This window comes from Rhinopithecus bieti, unplaced genomic scaffold, assembly GCF_001698545.2.
Source record: "Rhinopithecus bieti isolate Rb0 unplaced genomic scaffold, ASM169854v2 scaffold_11944, whole genome shotgun sequence".
Lineage (NCBI taxonomy): Eukaryota > Metazoa > Chordata > Mammalia > Primates > Cercopithecidae > Rhinopithecus > Rhinopithecus bieti.
In genome coordinates this window covers 2,977,409-2,991,036 of record NW_016807378.1, presented here as the reverse complement: position 1 = coordinate 2,991,036, position 13,628 = coordinate 2,977,409, and positions in this window count along the sequence as shown.

Below are 13,628 nucleotides of genomic sequence, written 5' to 3'. Positions count from 1 at the left end.
AAAAAAAAAAAAATAAAATAAAAATAAAAATAAAAAAAAAAAAGAATTTTAAACAAGTGAGATCAAGATCCAGAAACATTTCATCAAAAAATTGTAGCAGAAGATGAAACATGCCTTTACCAGTGCAATCCTGAAGACAAAGCACAATCAAAGCAGTGGCTACCAAGGGGTACAAGTGGTCTAGCCAAAGCAAACCAGTCAAGAGCGAACATCATGGCCACAGTTTTGGGGAATGCTCAAAGCATTTTCTTCATTGGCTTCTGGGGGCCAAAGAATGATAGCATCTGCTTACTATAAGAGTGTTTTGAGAAACTTAGCCAAAACTTTAGCAGAAAAGTGCCTTGGAAAGCTTCACCAGAGAGGCCTTCCTTTACCACAATGCTCCTGCTCATTTCTCTCATCAAACAAAGGCAATTTTGTGAGAGTTGGGAAATCATTAGGCATCCATCTTACAGTGACGATTTTGTTTTTTCTGATTTCTTTTTGTTTCGATATTAAAAAAATCTTTAAAGGACACCAATTTTCCTCAGTTAATAGTGTCAAAAGACTCCATTGACATGGTGAAATTCCCAGGACCAGTTCTTTAGGGATGGGCTAAATGATTATCATTGATTACAAAAGTGTCTTGAACTTGATGGCCTTGCGTTGAGAAATAAAATTTATAATTTTTACTTTCATCTTTTAGTTTTGCTTTCCCACAAACTTTTTGAAGCCCTTCTATACTGTATTACTGGAAGGCAGAGCAACCAGTATTTATTGAGTAGTTATTATGTTCCTGGGACTTTCAACAATAAACTTGGTTGATCCTCACAGCAACCCTGAGAGTTAGATGACAATACTGCTGTCTTCTAGATTAGGAAAATGAAACTTAGGCAGTCAAGTAATTTTTTTTTTTGTCATACAGGTAGCAAATCGTGAAAAAAGGTTCCAAAGAAGTTTATTCCGAACCCAGAGACAGGAGAGGGTTGGGTAAGAACTTGTGTAACTACGTTATCATAAATTACCTCAATCCGTGACGAGTAACCCAGTGCTATCCAACTTGGAATGAGAGAAAAATCATTGAAACAAAAGAAACATTTAAATTAAACTAAAATACTACATGCTTATTATATAACAATGCTTTGTTTAAAACTAAAGAGGAACTTTTAAGTGCTTTACCATTGGCTAGGTCACTCCAGGTGGCACTGTATTAACAAACCTCAATGTCAAGCCCTGCTTCCCTGTGTCTGTCTGGGTAACCAATTATGCTTTGCTGACAAGTACAGTCAGGCACCACATAACAACGTTTGTGCAATATCAAATGACGGGCACTTCCAATGGAAATAGAGAGTGGCTACTGTCCAACTCAGCAGAGAGAGAGAGAAAGCCTCCCCCTATTTCATGTGGTCAGCCGGAACAAAGCTTTCACCACTGGTTGGTTTACAAAGGGCACAACTAAGACAGACACGCATATTTGCATTCGTCACATGGTGTTATTGTAAGCACAGTCAGGAATGCTTCTGGCTAGGGGGAAATGTAATTTTATTACTTCCCACTGTCAAAGAAACAGCCCACAAATGAAAGAGACCTCACCTTGATGCACTAAAAGCAAACCACTCATTCCTAAAGATGAATTTGGGTGAGAACATTTTGCAAAACTTACTGTAACATAAATGATTCCTGCCCTAAAAGCCTATAACCCTAAAGCCTATAACACTTCCTTTCAGTACCTAAATAATTATGGCATTAACCCCAAAAGCTTGATTGGGAGTGTCCCTTTGATCAGGAGGCTGAGGTGGAAGGATCACTTGAGCCCAGGAGTTTAAGGCTGCTATGAGCTATGATTGAGCCACTGTACTCCAGCCTGGGCAAAAGAGCAAGACCCTGTCTCAAAAAACAAACAAACAAACAAACAAACAGAAAACAAAAAACACAAAACTGTCTCTTTGGTGATTTAAGAGAGCTCCCAAAGGGATGCCCCAATCCAATCTCTTAGCCACAGACATTGTGCAGCACGGCCCCTCTTCCTCTCCTGGTTGGTTGGCTGCCCACTCTTCCTGAAGCTTCCCTGAGCTTCCTGCCTGTCATGATAATGCCCTTTACTCTACCTAGGGGGCTTTCCCTTGGAGTGGCCAGGGAACTACAGTCATGCCCAGCATAATGACATTTCAGTGAACTACTGACCATGTATATGACAGTGGTTCTATAAAATTATAATGGAGCTGAAAAATTCCTATCCCCCAGTGACATTGTAGCCATTGTAACATAGTCATAGGACAAAGCATTACCCATGTGTTTGTGGGGATGCTGGTTTAAATAAACCTACTGTGCTGCCAGTTATATAAAAGTATAACATACAGTTACATACAGTAAATAATACTTAAAAATAATAAACTGCTATGTTACTGGTTTATGTATTTGCTATAGTACATTTATATCATGATTTTAGAGTATACTACTTGTACTTACAAAAAAGTAGCTATCAAACTGCCTCAGGAAGGCCCTTCAGGAGGTACCCAGAAGAAAGAATAATATCACAGGGAATGACTGCTCCATGTGTTACTGCCCCTGAAGATCTTGCAGTGGGACAAGATGTGGAGGGAAGACAGTGATATTGATAATTCTCACCCTGTGTAGACCTAGGCTCCTGTGTGTGTTTGTCATTGTTTTTAACAAAAAAGTTTAAAAAGTAAGAAAATAAATGTAAAAATAGAAAAAAGTTTATAGAATAAGAATATTAAAAAAGAATTTTTTTACAGTTGTACTATGTGTTTGTATTTTAGACTAAGTTATTACAGAAGAGTCAAAAGTTTAAACAATTAAAAGTTTATGAATTACAAAAGTCACAGTAAGCTAAGGTTAATTTATTATTAAAGAAAGAAAACATATTTTACATAATTTTAGTGTAGCTTAGGTGTACAGTGTTCATAAAGCCTACAGTAGTGTACAGTCACATCTGAGGCTTTTACATTCACTCATCACTCACAGACTCACCCAGAGCAACTTCCAGACCTGCAAGCCACATTCATGGTAAGTGCCCTATACAGGTGTTCCATTTTTCATCCTAAGTACCATATTTTCACTGAACACTTTCCATGTTTAGATATGTTCAGATACACAAATACTTACCATTGTGTTACAATTGCCTACAGTATTCAGTACAGTCACATGCTCCAGGTTGGTATCCTAGGTGCACAAGGCTACACCACACAGCCCAAGTATGTAGGAGTCTGTATCATTTAGCTTTATATAATTACACTCTGTGATGTTCACACAAAGACAACATCACCTAGCGATGCATTTCTCAGAATGTATCCCCATCTTTAAGTGACGCATAACTGTACTGAGATTCACAACTCCCTAGTCACAGACTTGGTTCTCTCATCATTGTGACCATAATCTTAACTGAGCAATCTCCAGCCAGAGTGATCTTTCTAAAATGCAAAGTTGATTGTGAATTTTCCCACTCTAAGCCTTTGTAGGTGCTTCATCACCCATGAACTAATGCCCAAGCCCTTTGCTTGTATACAAGCATCTTCAAGATCTGCCTCAACCTTATTCTAGTTTTAGAATAGAATCTCCTATTCTAAAGGAGTGGATCTCCCCATCCCATACAGCCTCTGGTCCAGCTACCTCCCACTGCCTCAGGAGCAAGCCTTATTCTCTCTAGCCCTTTACCTCTTCCTCTGCCAGGAAGGCCTTTTCTCTCCCCTCTCTTGGCAAGCACTGCCTTAACCTTCAACATGCAACTCAGAGGTCACCTTCTCCACAGTGACCTCTCTGACTCTTCCAGCAGTTTTCTATTCCATGCTCACCTAACAGTTCTCAATATAAGCTCCACAAGTTCAAGACACTTTTGTAAGCAATTATAACCCTTTAGTCCATCCCTAAAGAACTGAGGATCCTGCAAATTTAGCCATGTCAATGCAGCCTTTTTGACATTACTAATTGAGGAAAAATGAGCACCTTTAAAGATTTTTTTAAGATTAGGAAACAAAAAGAAACCAGGAAAACCCAAATCAGCACTGTAAGGTGGATGCCTAATGATTGCCTATCAAAACTCTCATAAAATTCCCCTTGTTTGATGAGAGAAATGAGCAAGAGCATTGTGATGGCGGTGAAGGACTCTCTGGTGAGGCTTTCCCAGGCACTTTTCTGCTGAACATCAATGCGAAAATCCTCAATAAAATACAGGTAAACCGAATCCAGCAGCATATCAAAGAACTTATCCACCACGATCAAGTCGGCTTCATCCCTGGGATACAAAGCTCATTCAACATACACAAATTGATAAACGTAATTCATCATATAAATAGAGCCAATGACAAAAACCACATGATTATCGCAATAGATCCAGAAAAGGCCTTTGATAAAATTCAACACTACTTTATGCTAAAAACTCTCAATAAACCAGGTATTGATGGAACTTTTCTCAAAATAATAAGAGCTATTTATGACAAGCCCATAGCCAGTATCATACTGAATGGGCAAAAACTGGAAGCATTCCCTTTGAAAACCAGCACAAGACAAGGATGCCCTCTCTCACCACTCCCATTCAACTAGTATTGGAAGTTCTGGTCAAGTTCTGAATTACCTAAGTAATTCAACTAGTATTGGAATCAGGCAAGAGAAAGAAATAAATGGTATACAAAAAGGAAGAGAGGAAGTCAAATTGTCTCTGTTTGCAGATGACATGATTGTATATTTAGAAAACCCCATCATCTCAGTCCAAAATCTCCTTAAGCTGATAAGCAACTTCAGCAAAGTGTCAGGATACAAAATCAATGTGCAAAATTCACAAGAATTCCTATACGCCAATAACAGACAAACAGAGAGCCAAATCATGAGTGAACTCCCATTCACAATTGCTACAAAGAGAATAAAATACCTAGGAATCCAACTTACAAGGGATGTGAAGGACCTCTTCAACAAGACCACAAACCACTGCTCAAGGAAATAAGAGAGGACACAAACAAATGGAAAACATCTTATGCTCATGGATAGGAAGAATTAATATCGTGAAAATGGCCATACTGCTGAAAGTAATGTATAGATTCAATGCTATCCCCATCAAACTACCATTTGACTTTTTTCACAGGATGTAGAAAAAAACTACTTTAAATTGCATATGGAACCAAAAAAGAGCCTGTATAGCCAAGACAATCCTAAGCAAAAAGAACAAAGCCAGAGGCATCATGCTACCTGAATTCAAACTATACTACAAAGCTATAGTAACCAAAACAGCGTGGTACTGGTACCAAAACAGATATACAGATCAATGGAATGGGACAGTGGCCTCAGAAAAAGTGCCACACATCTACAACCATCTGATCTTTGACAACCCTGATGAAAACAAGCAATTGGGAAATGATTCCCTATTTAATAAATGGTGTTGGGAAAACTGGCTAGCCATATGCAGAAAACTGAAACTGGACCCCTTCCTTACACCTTATACAAAAATTGACTCAAGATGGATTAAAGACTTAAACCTAAGACCTAAAACCATAACAACCCTAGAAGAAAACCTAGGTAATACCATTCAGGACATAGGCATAGGCAAAGACTTCTTGACTAAAACATCAAAAGCAACAGCAACAAAAGCCAAAATCGACAAATGGGATCTAATTAAACTAAAGAGCTTCTGCACAGCAAAAGAAACTAGCATCAGAGTGAACAGGCAACCTACAGAATGGGAGAAAATTTTTGCAATCTATCCATCTGACAAAGGGCTAATATCCAGAATCTACAAAGAACCTAAATAAATTTACAAGAAAAAAAACAAGCAACCCCATCAAAAGTAGGAGAAGGATATGAACAGGCACTTCTCAAAAGAAGACATTTGTGCAGCCAGCAAACATATGAAAAAAAGCTCATCATCACTGGTAATTAGAGAAATGCAAATCAAAACTACAGTGAGACACCATCTCATGACAGTTAGAATGGTGATCTTTAAAAAGTCAGGAAACAAAAGATGCTGGAGAGGATGTGGGAAAATATGTATGCTTTTACACTGTTGGTGGGAGTGTAAATTAGTTTTCAACCATTGTGGAAGACAGTGTGGCAATTCCTCAAGGATTTAGAACCAGAAATGCCATTTGACCCAGAATTCCCATTACCTGGATATACCCAAAGGATTATAAATCATTGTACTGTAAAGACACATGCACACGTATGTTTATTGCAGCACTGTTCACAATAGCAAAGACTTGGAAGCAATCCAAATGCCCATCAGTGATAGACTGGATAAAGAAAATGTGGCACATATACACCATGGAATTCTATGCAACCATAAAAAAGGATTAGTTCATGTCCTTTGCAGGGACATGAATGAAGCTGGAAACCATAATTCTCAGCAAACTAACACAGGAACAGAAAACCAACACCACATGTTCTCACTCACAAGTAAGAGTTGAACAATGAGAACACATGGACACAGGAAGGGAAACATCACACACCAGGGCCTGTAGGGGGTTGGGAGTCTAGGGGAGGGATAACATTAGGAGAAATACCTAATGTAGATGACAGGTTGATGAGTGCAGCAAACCACCATGGCACATGTATACTTATGTAATAAACCTGCATGTTCTACACATGTATCCCAGAACTTAAAGTATAATAAAATTTTTTTTTTAAAAAAAGCTTTGGCTTTCTCAAAACACTCTCATAATTAGCTGACCCTATCATTCTTTGGCCCCCTAGAAAGTCAACGAGCAAAATACCTTGAGCATCCCCAGAAACTATTGCTGTAACTTTTGCTCTTGACTGTTCTGCTTTGACTTTGGCTGGACCATTTCCACCTCTTGGTAGCCATTGTTTTGACTGTGCTTTGCTTTTAGGATTGTACTTATGAGTACAAAAGCCACATTTTATCTCCTGTTACAATTCTTTGAAGAAATTCTTCAGAATCTTGACCTTGCTTATTTAAAATTTCCATTGATAACTCTGTTGTTGTCTGTAGCTAATCTGGGTGCAATGGTTTTGGCACTCACCAAGTAGAAAGTTTGCTCAACTTTAATTTTTCAGTCAGAATTGTGTAAGCTGAACCAACTGAAATGTCTATAACATTGGCTATTGTTTCTGATGTCAATTGTTTGTCCTTTTCAATTACAGCCCAAACAAGATGAATTTTTTTCCTTACAAATTTATGTGAATGGTCTGCTACTGCAGACTTTATCTTTATCATTGTCTCATCTTCTCTTAAAATAAGTTATTCATTTGTAAACTGCTGATTTTTTGTGGCATCATCCCCATAAACTTTTCATTGAGCGTCAGTGATTTCACCATTCTTCCTCCCCAACTTCACCATAAATGTGATATTTGTTCTTTCTTCAATTTTAGCAGAACAAAGAGCCTGAAAGAGGCTCTTTTCAAATGATGTCATAGCCTTCTTCGTGTTTCAAGCTAGATCCTATTCAGACATGTTATAAGAAGTTAGTAAGGGTTTATTTTGGTGTGGACAAAAAAAGAACTCTATGCATAGTTTTTCCATAACATGCATTTTCCATGAACTTTTGGAAGATCCCTGTGTTTGTGCGTGTGTGTTTGTGTGTGTGTGTTTGTGTGTATTACTATTTATAGTAATTGATTTTAAAAGTGCAAACAGAACATAAGGGTACAAAATAAAAGTACTCTTTTCCTTTACACCCAGTGCTGCTCCCTAGAAACGTCTGCTTTGAACGGTTTCTATTCCGAGTTCTTCTGGTGGTAACCATCGTAACTTTAACTTCTGACTTTATCCATCTTACATGATATCTATTGACTCCTTAATATGGTGAAATTAGCATACTTGCTTCATTTTCCACTTCTTTTTTCTATTCCCTCTCCTCTTTCTGGATCTTTGTAAATGATAGTCTTAATTTGAGTTCTGATGGTTATCATTAAATAGTGTACTTAAACCTCTTTATCTTGCTCCATTAAATGTATATAAATTTATATATTCACTCTCTGTTAAATGTACCTCCACTACCTTCTACTTATCTTCTTACATCTTCCTTATTTTTGTTAGCTAACCATATGCTAACACGTCAAGAAATTCATAACATTTGTTTCCTGTAGAGTAAGTACAGTTAAATTTGCTGGGCCTATGCGTTGATTTCTGAAATAGAAAGCCAATAAATAGAATCCAGATATTATAACTAGGTAACTCTTTGCTGTAGGAGCAAATAGTGTGATCAGGTTATGAGAGAGGGAAATGGAAACCTCTATTACTAACCTGCGAACCTGTCTGATCCTAGGAACTTGTTCAATTGTACATCTTCAATTGCCTTTCAAAATCATGCTAATTGGCCCATTCAAGTTTTCCTATTCTTCTTGGGTCAGTAATTAATAATACATACTATACCAGGCTGTCATCTTTTTCCTCTAAATTCTTGAATTTGTTGCCACAGGATTGGGTCTCCTTTTTTTTTTTCTCTCTTTCTTAAACATATTCAGATTTTGAAGGAGTTAGTTATTTCAAGGAACCAGTTTTAAATAAATGCTATATTTATTTAATGCTATTTTAATAAATAAATATATTAAATTATAGTTAACTCATTTAATTAATTCTAGCTTTTGTTTTTTACAGATTTCCTTTTCCTAGCTTCAGTTGGCTTATTTTATTGTTATTTCACTAATTCCTTAAGACAAGTACTTGGTTCTGCGACTTTTAATTTTCTTCTCCTATAGCAAGGACATTATAGGTCATAAGTTTTCCTTTGCGTCCAGCCACTGCTGGATCATTAGTTTTCACTTTTATGTTTCTCCTTTCTATTGCCTGTTAACAAATAAATGCCTCCCTTTTGATTTCTTCCTTAGCCAAAGATTATCTGGTGTGTATTTCTGAAATAGTTTTCTCCTCACCTTTCAGTAATTTATTTTTAATGTTACTAGATTATAATAAAAATGTTGGCTATAAAATTGCTACTTTAAAAAATCTTTCAAAACTATCTTATTAACCTGACAAGTGACTGTAATCTGTTTGCTATAAGCATGATCTTCAGTGAATCAGGTGGGAAAATAGCTTTCATTGTTCCCAGGATTGGGCTTCATCACTAGCAAGTGACAATTATGGGGCTCAGGCTCAGTCAGGCGAACAAAATGGACAGAGCTAATTTGCTACTAAAGGAATGAGATGTCAGTTGATGGCGACTCCATCTATGTTAGTTCTCAGCCTGAGGACTTGGAGTCATCCTTGACTCCTCTTGTTTTCTTACATTTCAATCAGGTAATTCCACTGGTTCTACAGAATCCAGAAGTCTACCACACGTCACCACCTCCACTGCCACCACCCAGGTGCAAGCCCCATTTTCTCTCACTGGCACATCAGTAGGCTCTAAGGGGTCTGTCTGCTGTCACACTCACTCTTGCAGTGTTTTCCACATAGCCACAATGTGACTCTGTTAAATGGTGAGGCAGAGAGTGTTGCTCTTCTGCTAGGAACCCTCCAATGTAGTCACACTTTGCTTAACAAGGATACGTTCCAAGAAATGTATTATTAGGCAATGTATATACATTTATTCAAACATAGAAATGGTGCATTAAAGACACAGTATAAAAAGTTTAAAAATGGTGCACCTGTGTAGGGCACTTGCTATGAATGCAGCTTGCAGGACCGGAAGTCATTCTGTGTGAGTTGGTGAGTGAGTGGTGGGTGAATGTGAAGGCCTAGGACATTACTGTACACTACTGTAGACTTTATTAAACACTGGACACTTAGGCCACACAAATTTATAAAACATTTTTCTTTCTATAATAGAAAAGTAACCTTAGCCAGCCAGAGGAAGAGGAAGACGGCTGTTCTGCCTGGTATCCAGAGCTGAGAGGCTGGATTGGGTTGCCCCTTTGGGAGCTCTCTGAAATCCCTAAGGGACACTTTGAAGGGAGCTATTTATTCATCATCAAGGAGCTGAGGTTAATGCCATCATTATTTGGGCTCTGAAAGGAAGCGTGACCTTCTTTAGTGGTTATAGGCTTTTAGGGCAGGAATCACTTATGCTACAGTGTTTTGCAAAATGCTCTTGCCCAAATTCATCTTTAGGAATGAGTGGTTTGCTTTTAGTGCATCAGGGTAAGCCCTTCTTTGTTTGAAAGGGAAAAATAACAAAATTACGTTTTCCTCCTAGCCAGAAACATTTCTGACTGTGCTTACAGTAGCACCATCTGATGAATGCAAATGCATGGGTCTGTCTTAGTTGTGCCCTTTGTAAACTAACCAATGGTGAAGGCTTTGTTCCAGCTGACCACATGAAATAGGAGGAGGCTTTCTCTTCTTCTCCGCTGAGTTGGAGGGTGGCCGCTCTCGATTTCCATTGGAAAAGCATGTCAGCCGATATTGCACACACTGGGATTAACACAAGAGGCCTTTATCTTGGTTACTCGATCACAGTCCTATGCAATTTTCATTACCTGATTAGCTGCAAGAGAAGGGAAGAGTTTCCCAAGGAAGTCACAGATATGACAGCACTCCCAGGAATTCAAAGCCCTCTTAGGTGCACTGGCCCTCCCTATTGTGAACAGAGACCAATGCCAATTTACCTAACAAAGCTCACACTAGTGTGTGTGTGTGGTGTGTGTAGTGGGGGGTGGGGGGGACATGTGGATGTGGATGTGGATGTGATACTCCCAGGATCTATGTAGTTTATCCTCTTTTATACCTCAAAATATTTTGGAAAGGAACTTCTCTACAATGTGCCTCGGGCTGCTTCCTGTTCCCATTTCCCTGCATAAACACAGGGTTGCTTCTGTGAATAAAACAAAAACCACCTCAGAAAGCAAAGCCTAACAGGCATAGGAACCTCAGCCTGAGAGCCAGCTGCCTGCCTCCCATCAGGAGGGAAGGATATATATATAGTGAGCATTTATGCTGAACCAGACACTTTGCATGTTACTTACCTTAAACTTTGAGTCTTATGATCTCTTCTATAGGGTGCACTATGAGATAGGTTATCCGAAGCTGCAGAGCCCCTTCCCTAGCCCAAGCTTCCACCCACTTCTTGCCTGGATTTTTGCAATGGCTTTCCAAGTGATCTCTCCACTCCAAAATCTTTTCACAACACAGCTAAGATGAAGTTTTCAAAGTACATGTCTGGTCAGGTGACACATACATACTCTTCACTCCCACCCCCACTACTAAAAAGCCTCTCATGTTATACAATGCCTTTAGCGCAAAGACCAGAGCCCCGCAGTAGCCAGAGCAGCCCTGTGTGATTTGGTCCTTTTTCTGTCTTCAGCTTCATATGGTCCTGCTTTTTCTCAACGCACTGAGCTCCAAACCCACGTTGCTGTGCCATGCTCCCGTCTGGCACAAGACCTTCCCATGAACTATTACTTCTGCCTGGGGAACCACGCACAGACCCACTTTCCCTACCCCATCCCAGCCTTCCTCAACTCTGTGCATCCTTAAGCTCACAATTGCCACATCACTTCCTTGTCATGCCTTGGAGTCCTAGCTATGCTTCCTTTGCAGCACTTTTCACAATTTTTAATGAACGTTTATCTTCTGACTTTCCTACTAGACTGGGCCTTTTGTCTTTCTCACCAATTATATTTTGAGCATTTAGCACAGCGCCTTATGACTGCATATGAATAAATACATGAATGCTTGAATGAATGACAAGCCGGGATTTAAATATGGTCTGTGCTCATCTTATCACCACACACTTACTCCTAAACATTAGCCTTCTTTCTTTAAAGCCATTGGTTAAATTCCTCCCTCGGCCAGGCACAGTGGCTCATGCCTGTAATCCCAGCACTTTGGGAGGCTGAGGCAGGTGGATCATGAGGTCAGGAGATCGAGATCAGCCTGGCCAACATGGTGAAACCCTGTCTCTACAAAAAAAATACAAAAATTAGCCGGGAACAGTGGCAGGTGCCCGTAATCCCAGCTACTCAGGAGGCTGAGGCAGGAGAATTGCTTGAACCTGGGAGGCGGAGATTGCAGGGAGCTGAGATTGTGCCACTGCACTCCAGTCGGGGTCACAGAGCAAGAATCCATCTCAGAAACAAACAAAATTCCTCCCTTGATTAATCTCCTTCCTCAGTTAATGCTAATAAATACATAGGGTCACTTTCATCTCTTCCAACTGCCTAAAAAAAGGCTGCTGATACCAAAACGTCCCTCTTGGATATTTCTCTTGTTAGGAACTTATGCCAACTTTGAATAAATAAATGCTTTTTCTTTTGCCCCTACTCTTATCCCACAGCCCATTTTCCTTCTATCCTAATCCTCATGGGCTGAAAATGTCCCTTCCTCTTCTGATCAGGAGTCAGAGCTAAGGCACATGTCACACAGCTCTCTCCCAAGAGGCAGGGAAGCTGGAAGGGTAAGCCATTACGTACTACAGGTGAGCGGACACCTGTGAGCCAGAAAATTAAGGTGCAGATCAGTAAGAGATCCGAGGTTAGAGCACCATCTTCATAATATGTTTAGGAAATTATGTGACAGATAGAAAAAACAAAAACAAAAAAACAAAGGTGCAGTGGACCCAGTGTTCTAGTTCTAGCAGTTTCCTTGAAATCTTTTAAGCCTTCAAGTCATTATATTTGTAGCTGAGGCACGACTGCATTGAATTCAACCCAATCAATTCTTACTCAATACCTCCTGCGGTTCAGACACTGTGAAAGGCCCTGGGGACAGGGGGTTAAACAGAATGCAAGCTCTTCCCCCAGTGCAGAGGTGGAGAGGACCCAAGACAAAGGTGTGTTGTACACTATGCTAGAGAAAGGGATGACTGCTATAGGAACATGGAGGAGGGAGAAGATAATGAGATCTAATAGAGGGGTGAGGGTGAGGAGACAGCCCAGAGAATAAAGAGAAAGTAACGTCTGAGTGGAGTTTAAGGAAAAAGATAATTTCATCAGATAAGTAAGGCAGGAGAGGTTAACCCAGACTAAGGGACCAGCAAGAGCAAAGTGCAGAAGCTGGAAAGTAGAAAGCATTTTTGAACAATGAGTACTTTGCATCGTTAAAGCATTGGGTGTATGTTAACAAATAGCATGATTGCATAATTTGTTGTCCGAATTGGATGATTTTGAGAGCAAAGCAGCATGCTATTAATGATGACAAGCATGAACCAAGACTATCCCAGGCAAATTAGACTTTGGGTCTTCCTAGTTAGAGAGGAGGAAGTTCATAGCTGGACATCAGACTGGAAAACGCATGGAACGGGGATGTGAAGGGCTTAAACATGCTAAAGAGTCAGAATAGGATCCTCAAGGCATTGAAATGTCATGGAGGGGTTTTAGCAGGGTAGTGACGTGATTGCCCCCATGTTGGAGAAGCATTACCAGGATAGCTATATTAGTCCATTTTCACACTGCTATAAAGACACTACCTGAGGCCAGATGTGGTGGCTCATGCCTGTAATTCCAGCACTTTTGGAGGCCAAGGTGGGTGGATCACCTGAGGTCAGGAGTTCAAGACCAGCTTGGCTAACATGATGAAACCCCGTCTCTACTAATAATACAAAAATTAGCTGGGCATGGTGGTGTACACCTGTAATCCCAGCTACTTGGGAGGCTGAGGCAGGAGAATTGCATGAATCTGGGAGGCAGAGGTTGCATTGAGCTGAGATTGTGCCGTTGTACTCCAGCCTGGGTGACAAGAGTGAAACTCTGTCTCAAAAAAAAAAAAAAAAAAAAAAAAAAAAAAAAAAAAAAAAACCCCCGGG